General features: G+C 33.5%; 1 protein-coding gene across 1 annotated transcript in view; it reads left to right on the top strand.

The window, feature by feature from the left end:
* Positions 1-3,982: 3,982 nt before the first annotated feature.
* Hgsnat (Heparan-alpha-glucosaminide N-acetyltransferase) overlaps positions 3,983-16,496 on the top strand; it is a 28,753-nt gene continuing 16,239 nt past the window's right edge. The window contains exon 1 of the mRNA XM_085959179.1: positions 3,983-4,470. The gene's annotated coding sequence lies outside the window, so the exon portion shown is untranslated. The remainder of the gene's footprint in view (positions 4,471-16,496) is intronic.

Below are 16,496 nucleotides of genomic sequence, written 5' to 3'. Positions count from 1 at the left end.
ACATGAGGCAATAACATTATTATTTATGGAAAATAGTTTGTTGAATTATTGAAATGGCATCGAGAATGTCTTAAAGAATAATTTGATTTTAAAAATCACTACGAAGTGTATGATAATACTAAAATATGGAGATATCCAGATACAGTAGAAACTCAATATAACGAACAAAATATCCTTACAAATGCGAAAATTGTTAATGCCATACATGTTTAAATCTAAATATCTAATAACTTTTATTGACTATTCGTCAAATAACGATATTCAACCAAGTATATTACACGCATTTTCGAATTTTAGATAGTTGATTATAAAAACACGGCGAACTTCAAAAATTTAACAAATTTTGATTCTTTTTTCAAAGCAGGATTACCGAAAGCAAGCATGTCGCCATTTAACATTAACAACGGGTTTGTCTGGATATCTGGAGACGAATAAACAGGATTTTGTTTGTGTTTTTATATAACGGACTTTCGGCTTTAACAGACAACCACTCACCCACATTAGTCCGTTATATCGAGGTTCTATGTCTTACTTCAATGTTAATATTGTTAATAATACTTTGATGTACAATAATAATTACAAAAGATGGTCACCAATAAACGGAATTTTAAATAACATCTCAAATACATAGTTACAAAAATTCCGCTTGATTTGTATATTTTTATCGGTAAAGCTCACCTCCCAGATTGAAATGGGCGCGGTTACAAGTCCCATTTATTACAATTTTTTTCTAGGGTTTCTAGGGTTGTTCCAAAATAGTTACCTACCTATTCTGATAAATTAATTTATTATCTTTGTGTTTTTATCAAAGGGCGAGCAAAGTCTTCGCAATAGAAATTAAAATATTATGTAACAAAGAATCAATCAGATTAAAATAACAAACAAAGCATCTTCCTGCGTAATCATTGTAATTGTTATGGTGATAAAATAAATGTGGTAATTAGAAATAATTACTGATGCATATGTTTTCAAGGTCCTATGAATTGCATTATAATAATAAATCACAAACATATTTAAAAAATAAATTCTCATAACATTTCTCATCATCATCAGGCGAGTAATAATCATAAGTTAGTTGTGGCTTCTACCCAGGGGGGGGGCAGGGGCCCTGGCGCCCCCCAAACATGAAAATTATCAGAACGATTTTAAACATTGAAATTGAAAGGCAATAAAGTATACCTAGGGCTAATTAAAAAATGATTTGTAATTATTCTCCAGCACCCTTTTTAGAAAAATTTCTTAGATTTTAATTTCTAACACAAAAATTTCGAAACACTAATGTCAGGTTTTTTTAGAAACCCAATCCCTAATGGAACTGTCAAAAAATTCTCGGTGTCCACCCGAATTCCGGAGTGATGTAGGTCATGGCTGGGGAGGGCTGACAGGGCTCTAGCCTAGGGGCCCGGTGTGTTGGGTTGACCAGATAACTGAGATAAACAGACATCATAAATTAGCTTTAATAGGAAAAAAAGTTTAGGCGCTATTATACTTCATGGCCATGAACATTTTAAATTATATGATTGTGCAATATATTTTCTGATTATTGTGTCGATACTCGACAGCTCCATTATTAAAGTAGATGTATTACAAATCGCCAATAATTCAATGTATAAGTAGATACCCTTAATTTGAACTAAAACACAATTTGAAAAACGTTAATGTAGTGTTTCACACTGCTTTTAATCTTAGCGGTAGGTAGGGGGCCCGCCAAATATCCTAGCCTGAGGGCCCTTTTCAGGATGTGGGGGCCGTGGTGTAGGTACACCGAGTGCAATAGACAAAAGACCGATAAACGAGAAATTAGGCTGTGTTGTGTTGAATAGGTTTGTGTATAAGTTAAATGCAATAATACTTTTTTTGTCCATTTTCAAATAATATTTTGGAACCTCAATGAAAAAACCTAAATCGACGATAAACATTCGGCGAAAAGTACGACTACACCCACTACAGTCGGTGGTGGTGTAAATCAAAAGAACATTTTTTTTCAGCGGAATTCGGCATAAATATAGCTCTCTAGAGCAAGCGGGTAGTACAGCCGATATTATTTGAGTAATGTTTTAGCATACTAGGCACACGTCATGTCCAGCATGGTCGCTGTTAGTCACTTCCAATCCGCCAGTCGCTGATGACACGCTCAACGGTTACCAGTGACGCACTCAGGATTTAATATTGGGGGGGAGCCCAAGGAGGAGAATATAAATTAGTCCCATAGGCTCTTTTTATTCTTCATATAATTATTTTTACATATTTTCACAATACAGGGCGGTATATTTTTACAGTTTCTCCTAGTTTTTATTAAATTGGAGGCATAGTGGCGGTAACCGTCAGTGGCGCAGCCAGTTAGTTAGTTGTGGCTTCTACCCAGGGGGGGGCAGGGGCCCTGGCACCCCCCAAACATGAAAATTATCAGAATGATTTTAAACACTGAAAATGAAAGGTAATAAACTATACCTTGGGCTTAGACAAATAAAAACACGGCAAAAAAATGATTTGTAATTTTTCTCCAGCACCCTTTTTAGAAAATTTTCTTAGATTTTAATTTCTAATATAAAAATTTGTAAACACTAATGTCGGGTTTTTTTAGAAACCAAACCCTAATGGAACTGTTAAAAAATTCTCGGTGTCCACCCGAATTCCGGAGTGGTGTCATGACTGACCGTGACAATGAGTCCGTGAGCGGACGCAAAAAGAGCCAGAAGACACATCTGCGCCCACGGGCACAGGGTTGGGTACCATTGGTCTAAAAATATAATTTTTCGAACAAATATACCTATACCTACTTTAGAAAATTTTCCAGTTACAAAATTTAAAAAATGTGATCTTAAGGATATCTACAAATTTATAAGAGAATGTCATTAAATTTTTACATGGATATTAAAATAGAATACTTATCTGTCGTACATCCATTTTTTTAACAATAATATACTGTTGGGCCAATTATGGTCGCCCACATCCCTATATTTCCCTCCTACCTCTAATCCTCATTATTACAAGTCCATGCGTAACTCAGTTACGGGTCATCAGTCGACCGTGATTGAAAAACATTCAGGCACCTACCTCAAGATAACCAGCGCGTCTATGCTTGTTACAGCTAGAACGTCGTTATCGAGGAATTCAAAGGGCATACACAGTCATTCATCAATCGTGCATTTATAAACACTTATAACCTAAACCATTGTCTGTCAAATGCCATATTCCAAATGTCAAATGACCCAAATATATACCGCTCGAGAGTGATAGTGCAATCAGTAGTGACAACCAAACCACGGACCCAGTTTCAACAGCATAAAAGGTCAATGCCTGGCATCCTTAACATAACCCCCCCCCCCCCCCCTCAGTATCCACATCCGCATCACAAGCATTCCGTCACAATGTATAGTCCACCATGAAAAGCGCAGCCAATCTATTATTTTTTTCCACAGGTCCCACAGATATGCTTCAATTCTGCGTTTACTAAAACCATATATATGTTTGATAAATTTACGGTTATACTAACTTAAGTAATAATAAAATTCTTCTCTTTACGCATTGCATGATATTCCCAGGAATTTTGTAAATTGTTTATATTATTACATGATATTCTGGTAGGTAGATTCTAATATTTTATAAGCAGGACTTAAAAAATATGCGAACATTGCCGGAACCGGAAATGCGCTACGACAAGCATATTAAATTTAGCCTAGTAAAAAATGGTCGCGGAATAAGAAAATGGTCCGAAAAGTGCGTAGCTTAAAATAGGTAGATAGCATGTTCTCATAAGAATTATGTATCGTTCTGTTTCTAAAAGAATTCAATTATCCTATTACATACATGGAAAATTCCATTCCGAGACTGTATCAAAAAAATATTGTTTAAAATTATTGAAGAATACATAAAGTGGGCGCTACGAGCTCATTATTTCGTCACATTTCGGCCAAGTCGACCCCAAATAAATAAATTGCCAAATACTTGAGTGCGTAAAAGAAAAAGTGAAATACATACCGATAACAGTCGCTCGACTTGTTTTGCTTTGTACCTGCTTACTTAGTGCTGCGTTTTGAGCGAAAAGGTTCTCGCAAGATACCCAACATAAAAAAACCGCTGCAAATAAAATGCATAATCCATAAATTTCAGATAATGTTTATTGGGTGTCGTCAATAAATTTGCAAACGGATTGTGTGCATCGCGTATAATATATTATATTATATTAAATTATATGCAGGCGGGAGAGAGCGAAACTTTGGCGAGGCTATCGAGTGTATAATTCTATCAACAGTCCTTCAATAAAGTTTATATTTTCGATTTCGGAGTGGCGATCGCGCGTATTATTTGCTGTGTTCCCGCGCAATCTTTTTACCTGTTCGTCGAATTTATGTGCACCGAGTTAATTAATTAAATGATCTACGTTTATTGTTTAAAACTAAGTGATTCTTTGTGCCAGATAAAGTTACTTCAGTATCATTTAAAATTTTATTAAAAAGGATTAATTCAGTAAGTCATACAGTTTTTAATATTTATTTTTTTAATTTTCACATTAATTTTCTTTACTCTTATCTCTTGGTAGAATGTCTACTCTTGTTTCACAATTTAATTTTGGTTTTGTCCATTACAACATTATCACCTGGTTATGACATTTTCTGCCACTTGAAAATGTATTAAAGAATGAAGGATTGGTTAGTTTGTTATAATTAATATTATAAAAATATGCACAGTACAAAAAAAATGCGGTTAGGTTAGAGTAAGTATTCATTTTACAGATATGTATAGCTAGAATTATAATAGGTATTGATTTTTATATGTATTACTCGTACGTAAGAAAACTTCCTCAGAACCTAAATAACTTGATTTAACGTCACGTCACGTTGATTTTAAAAGAATATATTATCAATATTTTTATTATCACTGCATTCTCTTGACATAATTAATTGTGCACGTAATATTATCTTTAAACCCGTTATAAATAGAAGATAACTTGAATTTTACATACCTACCAGTGGCGACGAGTGGAGGATGTGGAAATCCGACATAAATAGTACACACTAAACTTTGTCAGCCATACTTATTTATTGTCATTGAATTGCAATAATTTTAGATAGATATTTTATAGAGAAGAATATTTTTTTTACCCAGTATATATTATGATTTATTTTAGGTTTAGTTGATTTTTAAAAACTAACCAACATCTGCAATTTGTATTCTTAGTTCAATAAAAACAAATAAGTATGATTGACAATTGTGCACTATTTATGCTGAATCTCCACAGCTTACCTCAACCCTCCACCCATCACCACTGGTATCTATAGAGCTAGTACCTACATCTATGTCAACCAGTTAGCCCCTAAGTAAATTTTTTACTACATTATCACGAATATACTTATTAATAAAAATAGTAATTACATATTAATATTATATTTTCACAAGACATACCTGTTAAAACGAGTTAAATATGCCAAAGTAATTGTAATAATATGTACATACATACAAATACGTAAATGAGAAAAGAGATAAGTCGAACCCCATGCCGCTGAATTTAGTAAATTTCCATGTAGATTTGAAATTCTTATAGAAAACATCTATTTTTTGTTCGCGATCTGTCCCAAATTGTACCGTAATATGTTAATTCTAGATAGCGATACAACAGAAGTGTACTAACATTATGCATTTCAGAAAGTATTTAGATAATAATAAGTATAATTATTGCTATGCTGCATATCAGCTTTTCCCAAAATGCAGTACGCATACACGTACCTATACGGTAATAGATAAAAATACGAAAGATTTGAAGGGTTTATTTTATTTTCGTAAAAATGTTCGAGTTATCAGAGACTTTCGGGTTCCGGTTGGATAGGCACTATGGACGATAGATATTACGTAGGTACATAACTAAAATTGCAATCCCAATCCCAATAAATTCCAATCAATAATTTCATTTCATCATTATCATCCGGGGTCAATCCACTGCTGGATGAAGGCCTCCCCAAGCTTTCTCCAACTCTCTCGGTCCTGTGTCGTTCGCTGCCACGTATTTCCGCCGAAGAACATCGATAGTCAGCCCATCTTCTCCCGGGGCTTTCCCACTCTTCATGCACATTATAGCATATTCCACCTCTGTGGTAGTAACCTCGGGAAGAGGATCTCCATATTCTCCGTTCACCGGAAGATCTGAGTTGATGTCAGTGTCATCTTTGTATAGAGCGCTGTAAAACTCTACAACAGTGTCCAGTAGATGATCCCAGTTACGCACGATACTTCCATCTTGCGCTTTTAGTGTCGTGATCTGCCGTCTCCCTATTGACAGATGCTGCTTGTTCTTATGTAGGCTCCTTCCTGATGCAACAATTGATTCTACAAGGTTCATATTGAACTTACGAAGATCTTCTCGTATATTTTTACGTAGAGTTTTGCACAGCGTGGAGTATTCGAGATCATTTGCAACTTGTTGCTCGCTTTTCGTACTCCTACGCAACTTCATAAGATCCAACGTTTCCTTTGAAAGTTTGCTTACTCGTTCAACCACAGCAGCAACTGTCTCTTCCGAAGATTCTATAATGATTTTTGTTACTGCCTCGGTGTTTTGTAGGGAGATGGGGTCATTTTCAGCTTGGAAAGCCGCTAGCCTGTTCTCCAGCTCTTGTTGGAATTCGACTCTGCTTCTCAAGCCTCTGCGGACTCTGGGCTTCTGCATCAGTTTGGATCTCTTACGTTTGATGTTAAATCGTACTTTACACCTTACCATTCGGTGGTCGCTGCCAGTATTAAATTTGTTAATGACTGTGCAGTCTAGAAAAATATCCTTCTTGTCGGTGAGGATGTAGTCGATTTCGCTGGTTCGTTTTGCTGGGCTTCGCCATGTCCATTTTCGAGAAGGCTTATTTTTGAAGAATGAGTTCATGATGTAGAGATTGTGGTTTTCCGCAAACTCCACTAACATGTCTCCTCGGCCATCCCTGGTGCCATGTCCGAAGTGCCCAACCGCTACATCATCCTGGTGTTGAGATCCGATTCGTGCATTAAAGTCTCCCATGATGATAGTGAAGTGACATTTCCGTTTATTTTTCAACGTACTGATTTCTTCATATAGCTCCTCCACTTTTTCATCAGGTGAGTTTTGAGTGGGCGCATAAACTTGCAAAAGCAGAATCTGGTATCTTTTGCTGAGCTGAATTTATTATTATGAGCTGAGATAATTTCATTTAAATCTAGACATACTTAATATTTTTTTTCAACCATTTTAAACTCAGAAACCTAAAAAAATGAGTCTATAATTTGACTCCAATGATGTTCAATTGGCTAATTAGAACATAAAAAGAACTCGGAAGAAGTCATCGTCAGAAGTAAGGTACGCGTGTAAAATCTATATAATTTATCTAAAGAGTAAAGGGGTACTGCATATTGTGAGTTTGGGAAACTTTGAAAGAAAATAATTTGGCAAGGTGACAAAATGATGAGACAAAATAAGCCGGATCGATATCAATAATCCATGCGTATTAAAAATTAACATAACTTCGTACTTTTCCATTTTTTTTTCTTTATAATAAAATTTAATAAATATCTCGACTTTGACCAAACAAATTTTCATGCTAACGATGATAAACATAAACAACATGCTGCTGTCAATTATTTTTATCTGATATGATAAGATATTCTGGATTACGGATTGCTTACACTAAAAATATAATATATATTGATAGATTACTATTCGTTTATTTTATTAATAGATCTATGTCAGAATGATGCTTCAAAAAAACAAAAAATATTATTGATAAACAGTTTTTTTTCGCGGAAACACCGTGATAATAGTGTTACCTGTAATGTATATCGACATTCCATATAATTATTCAAACACAAGAATATTATAAGTACTCAATAATATAAAACCGCTTTACGCCATAACATAACAATCAAACATTTTTATTAAATTTATTCATTAAATTAATGTCATTGCCAATATACGATTCGCTTCGTAGAACCAACCTAACATCGTAGATAGTTAGAATGGTGGCAGTTTAGTGACTCATTTAGGTGTTGGTAACGTTAATGACACTAAAACCGTTCCAAAGTGGTTTCGTCGTGGCCGCAACGCCAGAAAAATTTGTCTTTCATCTAAGTACCTGCCTAAAAGTTTGGAAAAAAAAACATATTTCCATAACACTTACTGACATGAAAGTTGATTTGTAGATTTTTAAAAAGTTTTCAAAACACTAACCGTATAAAGAGACTTGAAGATCTATTTATATATATAAATAATATTTATATATATTTATTATCTGTTCTGTGTCTATTTACAATCGAACAAACAGTTCTTTTTTTAAATCGTTATATTATGGGACCCATTTTTGTAACACCCTTAAATTGGAATAAAATATATTGTCACCGAATTAGTACCTGTGTGTAATTTCAAGTATCTGGATTTACATATAATACATAAAAAGGCCATTGACAGTTTAAACACAGATATTATGTATATTTATATTATTCATACATTTATAGGTAACTAGCTCAAATTATGTTAATAGTTACTGTTCAACAAGAAGATCTAGGCGATAACCGGAAGCCGCTGTAGTCGAAATGCGATTAACTAAATAGGAGGGGCTTGTTAGTTCACAGTTTTAACACGTGGACAACTTATCGATAATCGGAAGTCGTTGCAGTCGAAGTGCGGTTAAAAGTAGGAGGGGCTTATTAATTCACAGTTTTAACACGTTGACAAGAAAATCTTGAAGATCTGAATAGCATAAAGATTTTTTTTCAATATCGCTATATTATATATTTCAATATAGATCGCGCAACCAGAGTTGGTGCGACACAGATACGAAAGATTGTGTGTATTGGTGAATTTATGAAGAATACAGTATTCTTTTACATGCTGTTCCTTTTTTGAATGCGTCTGTGTGAGTATTCGGCCGCCTCAACTCTGGTTGCGCAATCAATTATATCTGTATAATAATTAGTAAGTAGGTATATATTTATCATTGAACTAAATACAATAATTTACTATTTCCTTTGCTAACTTCATACATAAATGAATTTTAATATAAACCTAGTCATTCGGTGAGTACCTACTTATTTATTTTTATATTGTGACAATCCTTGCAGCACATTCGCGGCTATAAAAAACTGCACGTAAACCCGTGGCGATTTTTAAGTGTTCAAGGTTGATTCCAATCCCGGGATCCCGAATCCCGGGATCTCGGGATCCCGAGCTATTTTCGATACCTATGAATCCCGGGATTGATAAATATAATCCCGGGATTTCGGGATTGATTTTTTTATCAATTTTTAAGGAACATAAAATAAAAGCGAAAATATAACAGAAAAAATAATTATAATAAAAAATAACTACATTAGAAATAAACTGAGTTTGAATGAAGTTTGATTTATACCCATGTGTAAGTTGCCGATTTATTTTATTTTTTCACATAAATTATTGAAAATGAGAAAGATTTTAAAAAAGAATGCTTCGCACTTTTAACAAAGTAATTCCACCATGATCTCATACGTTTTACGGCAGTTTCATATTTGGCTGACTAATTAGATGTATGAAGCGGAAAGGCCATAAGTACGCCATGATTATTTATTTTACTATTTTAAATCTCGCTAATCCATTCATTAAGTCTTTACTATCAGAAACAGCAATCTCATATTAAATTCACATTATTATTTATATTACAATATTTATTTACTCCATTACACTTATGTATTTCCAAGATTGAACGTAGATATACAATATTAACAATAAATGTCTTAAATAGTGTAAATTATACTAGATTTATTTTTGACCGATTTTATCAATGTTATTTGTGAATATAAAATTTTTATATTAACAATGGAAAAAAATGCCAATCCCGGGATTGTCAAATTGTAATCCCGAAATCTCGGGATCAGAATTTTGGCTCGGGATTGGATTCCCTATTCAAGGTATTCGCGTGAAGGTTTAGAAAGTATTAGGCATGTCTGTCTCCTCATAAAATTGTATTTTAAAACTTTGTGTTGGTTTTGTTCGACTGGCAGAATGCTGGTGATTTTTAAATAGAATTAGCGTCAAAATCGTAGAAAAAATCAGCACTTGCAAAAATTAAAAATAGTAGGTAGGTACATAATAAGTATGAATTTTTGGCACTGGGACAACTGGACGCCAGGATAAGTGGGCACCGCACTGTCGAATAAAATTACGTTCATTAATGAAATAAAATATAGACGTTCGTTACGATTTGATACAAAAAGTGGACGAGGAAGTTTAATAAGTTTCTATCTACTACTTAGTAGTAGTAGTAGTAGTTTTAATTTATTTTGCTTTTAACATAATGTTTTTTTGCGGATTGAGAATTATTATGCCCGATGCTTCATATAAAAATAAAACAACTTTCTTTTCATCGGAACTTAAACATATGCACAATTAAATCATTATTTTACGTGTGCATATTTAAATTCTCACCGAGTATTAAATATATATTTTAAAAGTACCTATAATTCACGAATATCTATTTATTTTCGAATTTCATTCGATTGCGTAGCGCCCAGTTGCCCCGGGGCCGAATCGTCCTAGACCCGAATTTTTATCGACCACATTTTCAAAGAAAATGTTGGCAAATTCACTTTTCACATTATCATATGATACATGAATGTGTATATGGGCAGTTGACTTCTTTAATGGACGTTATTAAATCTTCAGAATGAAACGAACTTAAAAACACAATCACTGCTGAAGTTTTAATTACATTTTAATTACCACATTTAAATAACACGTTAATTATATCGAATGGCCAACTGTTCCATAACGCGCCAGTCGCGGTGTTTGGATCCAGAATACGGACCCAATAGATTGAGCAGGCGGACAACATCCATCTGTCGTAAAAATCAAAAATCTGTCAAAACAACCTCCAGTCTGTAAAGATCCATATGATCCTCTTATGATCGAACATGGTGGTGTTATGTAATGTAAACATATAGGTATGGTATTTGTCATCATTATTTTGTAATATCTGTTCAACGCACTTTCTCTAAGGCAGCGAACCTACACGCAAAAATTCTGCTGGCACACAAAATAATTGTAGAACCTCAACCAGTGGGTCTATTCTATACTTATCGACCGCTAAAGTGATAAAGTGATAAATAAGACGCCTAACTAGGGTAGGTTTGTATTGTATTGTAAGAATTAACACATATTGTAACAATTACAATAAATTGGTTATAATTGTTGCAATAAGTGCTATGTTTTAACAGCACCTCTCTGTGCTGTGATAATATTTAGAGCGAGATAGACAGTTTTTACTGTTAGACGGCTAACTTATTGTAACAATTATAATATCTCAATACAAATAATAATAAGTAATAATTATATACTATCACTTTAGCTGTCGATAGTCGCCTTGTGTATAGAATAGACCCGCAGGATGTAGAAAGTTCCGGGAACCAATTAATATACGTAAAGCATGGCAAGAAAAAGTGGAATATCGCCTCGGATACTGGATGGCTATTTTTTCGGTGAAAATGCTTATAAATCAGAAAAATATTTTCGGAAGGAAAGTTAAAACACTCGGTTCAAACGTATTTACAGTTTTTGTAAAATTTTATCAGTGGTCTTTCTTTATTTATTTGGACCTTGACAATCACATACTTACTTAGTATTCATCAGTCATCACCCACTCTTCGTTGCCATGATATTCAATATGTACAATTTGACTGACCTACTTCACCTACTTATAATTTAATATAAGAGGCCATCTCCAAAAATCATGGTTAAATATAGATATTCTTGGGTGCATAAAAAACAATGAATTAAATACACATTAATAAATGTAAAAATAATAATAATAGTATTTACATATTTATATACCTCTGCGACCGTGGTTGACTCATTTGTTATTATTTTTAAAGGACGGATAATATTATGTTCTAATGAAATAAATAATTCATGTTCAATAATATAGAAATATATAATATTAACAATGAATAATTAGTTTCAAATAATTAATAAACGCTAATAAATAATAAAATTCTTCTTCTTTGTGCGGTGCCGTCTTCAGCGGGTGTATTATATACACAAGCCTGCTTTCGGTCCGCTACGGCAGCTAAGGTAGGAAAGTATCGAATTATTAACACTGATTGTAACAATTACAATAATTTAACCGTCTGAACTGTCAAAACTGTATATATCAGTCTAAAATTTATCACACACCCACGAGAGGTGCTGTTAAAACATAGTACTTCTTGTAACGATTATAACTGAATTATTGTAATTGTTACAATAAGTGTTAATAGACCGATACTTTGCTATCCTATTTAGCTGCCGTAGCGGACCGAAAGCACCCTTGTGTATAGAATAGACCCGCAGCTTGGCAAACACTAGTTACGCAACACCAGCGCTCTAAGCCGGCTCGCACGTCTAAACTCGTGTAGTCTGCAACGTGTCGAATACGTCGGTGTGACGTCATCGTTTTTCATAAAACACACGTTGCCAAATGGTTTCCCTTTTTCCACCTCCCTCAATGTCCCTCTGAGGCGGACGAAACCGGTCCAGATAGTATATAAAAGTGGAATAAGCACGATAAAAATTTGCGCTTTATTAAATTTTAAAAAATAATAATAATACGATGCATTTCTAACATGAATTGACAGTGAAATAATAAAAGAAACTATATTATACCAGCTGAGCCAGCTGGCGGTCGCCAGTCTGTCTCGCTAGGTCTTGCAGACGGCTTGGTGGTATTAGATATTAATATAATTGTGAAGTATGCATAGACGGCGCCATAGTTTTCCCTTCAGGATGGATTTTCATTCACCTCAGACAGTTTGACATTTCGCCGATTTGTCAGTATTACGATTTGCAAGTCGTCACTGCCAATATAAATTTGGGGTCATATGCGTAGTCTATTCTGGAGTCTGGCCTTCACAATACCGTCTGATACCACTTCAGACTGATAGGCCTAGCAGAACAGCTGGCAATCGCCGATTGCTACCACTGACATTTTAATAGAATATAATTTGTTTATATATTGCACTTTTTGATTTATTCTTATTTGTTTTCGTTGAACTAAGAACATACATTGCACGTCATGTTGTTGGTTAGTTTTTTTTATAATTCATTAAACCCTGCTTAAACCAAACAATAGTAGTTAAAATATTGTTCTATCTATTAAATATCCAAAATTATGTATGATTTTATAGCATGATTTTAAATATTTTATGGACAGATACGTATTATGGCTTGGTTTTCCCAGGGTTAATTTGAATTTTAAAAACTAACCAACACCATCTGTAAACTGTAGTCTTAGTTCAATGTAAACAAATACATACAACTGACAAAGTTTAGTCTGTACGTATGGTGGATCCACCCTACGTCCACCCATCGCCACTACAGGATAGTCTAATTTTTCATACATTTAGATTATTGCATTATAAAACGTTTTATTTATTCAATAGGGAAGATCCCATTAGATTGAAAAAATGTAAAAACTATTTTTCATAATGTCTTTTAAGATTCTCGTAATTACCACCCTGAAGCGGTGTGTCCATATGCTTTGCTTAGGAATAAAAATGGTATTTTATTTTAAAATTCTTTTAAGTACTTAATATACTAATGAATAATTTCCAACATGCTAAATTTATTATTTAACAAATTATCTGGGTGGGGAAATAAAAAAAGTATTATTTTTATCATGTACAAAGTGGAAAAAGTAGCACGTATCTACTTACATATTGTACCTAATTATGTAATAAAAATGTCATAATTGACTATATTTCACTTATAAGTGATGAATGATAAAATAGCAAACAACATGCATAATAAGAAACATTTTTAGAATGTCATTTTTATTGAGTAGGTATTAATAGTTACTAATGATATATAAGAAGAAGAAAGGTTACTGTAATTTTATATACAATAATTACTATTATAAAATATATAAACATCATTAATTTTTAATTACCTACTTGTATTAAACGTCACATCAATTTCATTTACCTACCTAAATGTAAACATAATACAGTTAATTACTGAATCACGATAACGGTACCAATCTATTTTATATGGAAGTTTGTGATACTTCATCGTCGATCTGACAATAGTATCTATCTGACATTTATAGTCAATTTTTCAGGGGGTTCAAAAACTGTTTTTGTCGGTATCAGTATTATTTTTATTTTTCAAGTGAAATGATTTAATATTAGTACTAAAACAGTCATTTAAAGATGTATGGAAATTGTAATGTCATAATAAAATAAACCAAGCAGATGGATAATAATTCTTTTTAGTTTCTAGACACTTCGATACAGATAGACACCATTTTCCACGTCAAATTTGAGCATTTTCGGATTTTTTTCGTAGAACAATAATATTTCCATTCGATCCGTCATCATTTTGTACAAAATACACCAATAACCTAGAATTCGCCAAAACTGCAGATAGATACTATTATCAGATCACCATCGACTTACTATAATATTGAGAAGAGCGTAATATGTACCTATATAATATAGTTTCTTATTTATTAAGTCTGAAATTATTCAATTTACTGATAGAAGTATTAAAATTATCTTCATCTTACAATAAATGTCTTGATTGAAATTGATTATTTATGGGTGATAATAGAAATGTCATTTTTCGATCATTCCTGCAAATTCTAAATTTGAATTCAGACACGTCAAATGAACTTGTTATAGGCGAAAACAATTGACAATCATCAGTCTATTAGTTTGACAGATAAGTGGCAGTGAAGTGATTTTAGATTATATTTTAGTAGTAATTAGTACGGAAATATGCATTTAATTCTTGTTAAAACCCATAGTAAGCCAATGTGCCGCTTACAGATTTGAATAATTTTGTGGAATATTAATTTAGATTTGTTAAATATCGGTTATATAGAAAGTATTAAGCGACAATATAAGCAATTTGAGGTAGACGCGAAGAAGATGCGAAAATGTATGGTGACGGATATAAAACGCTATTTAAAAACGATATTATCGAGTTTTATCAGATTGTGCCGAATTCAAATGGAAGTAGATTCGGGACTCCAAAAATTGAAGTTAATTCCTTTAATAATCAACAAAACGGTATTTAAATAAAAAAGTTGGTGCGTTTTCCAAATTCTCTTAGGATAATAATATATAGGAGACTAGCTGAGCCAGCTGGCTATCGCCAGTCTGTCTTGCTAGGTCTTGCAGACGGCTTGGCGGTGTTGGATATTAATATAATTGTAAAGTATGCGTAGATGGCGCCATAGTTTTCCCTTCGGGATGGATTTTCACTCAGACAGTTTGACATTTCGCCGATTTGTCAGTTGTACGATTTGCAAGTCGCCACTGCCAATATACATTTGGGGACATATGAGTAGTTTATTCTAGAGTCTGGCCTTCACAATATCGTCTGACACCACCTCAGGCTGATAGGCCTAGCAGAACAGCTGGCAATCGCCGATTGCTACCACTGACATTTTAATTGAATATAATTTGTTTATATATTGCACTTTTTCTTTCATACTTATTTGTTTTCGTTGAACTAAGAACACATATTACACATGTTTATTTATTTATTTATTTTATTTAAAAAAACAGTATTACGGCATTACAGCTATTGGCCAATGCGCCATAATACATAATAAATACAAATGTATAAAAATATCTTAATTACAAATAACAATAAAAACGACAGCATGTGTAAATATTAATGAAATATGATAATTTATACAATTATAAATTTAGCCTATTTAATACGTCCACAAACATTATATAGTTAATAAAAAACAAATCAACCTTTATGGTGCCATCAAATAAGCTAATTGTACGATACACAGCATCATGAAACATAACATCTCTCCTGCGACGAGGTATCTTGAAGACCGTGGAGCTACGAGTGATATTGGTGGGAACATGAAAATTAATATTTGCCAGTATATACGGATTATAAATGAACCCACGAAGAAGTAAAAAGAAATGCTTTAAAAGAATAATCACTCTTCGGGTAGACAGGGATTGCATTGATAGCATACCCAGAAGAAAACGAGTCGGGAAGTTCATTTTATTGTCATTATCATAAGGAAAGAACCCGTATGTTCTTAAGTAGAGAAATCTAAGAAATCTATTGTGGACTCGATCCAACTTAACTGTGTGGATGGACCTATTAGGACTCCAAATAATGCTGGCATATTCAAGAATACTCAACACAAATGATACGTATAATGTACGTAGCACTCGGACGTTTTCGAATGATTTTGAAACCCTCATTACAAAACCAAGCATTTTGCTAGATCTAGTACTGATGTCAAGAATATTATGCTGATTGAAAGTGAACTTTTAACTCTTTAAATGTATTTCCTTTAGTTTTTAAGCCTCTCACATTTTGATAATAAATCTGGCATGACCGAGGTGCGGGGGTTGTTGAATGATGCTTATTATAAGCGAGTCATGCTGTGGATTGGTGAGGGATTTCATTTGAGTAGTCCGTCATTGATCGCTCCCTCTGCTCCGCGTACAGGCGAGCCGGACATGTTGCACTATGGGTCGGGTGGTCATATGGCCGC

This window comes from Rhyacophila brunnea, unplaced genomic scaffold (assembly GCF_057557595.1).
Source record: "Rhyacophila brunnea isolate RB1 unplaced genomic scaffold, BYU_Rbru_1.0 scaffold_8, whole genome shotgun sequence".
In the NCBI taxonomy this organism is placed as follows: Eukaryota; Metazoa; Arthropoda; class Insecta; order Trichoptera; family Rhyacophilidae; genus Rhyacophila; species Rhyacophila brunnea.
Note: the sequence above shows the minus strand (reverse complement) of the source record. Positions and strands in the feature narration are given on the sequence as shown.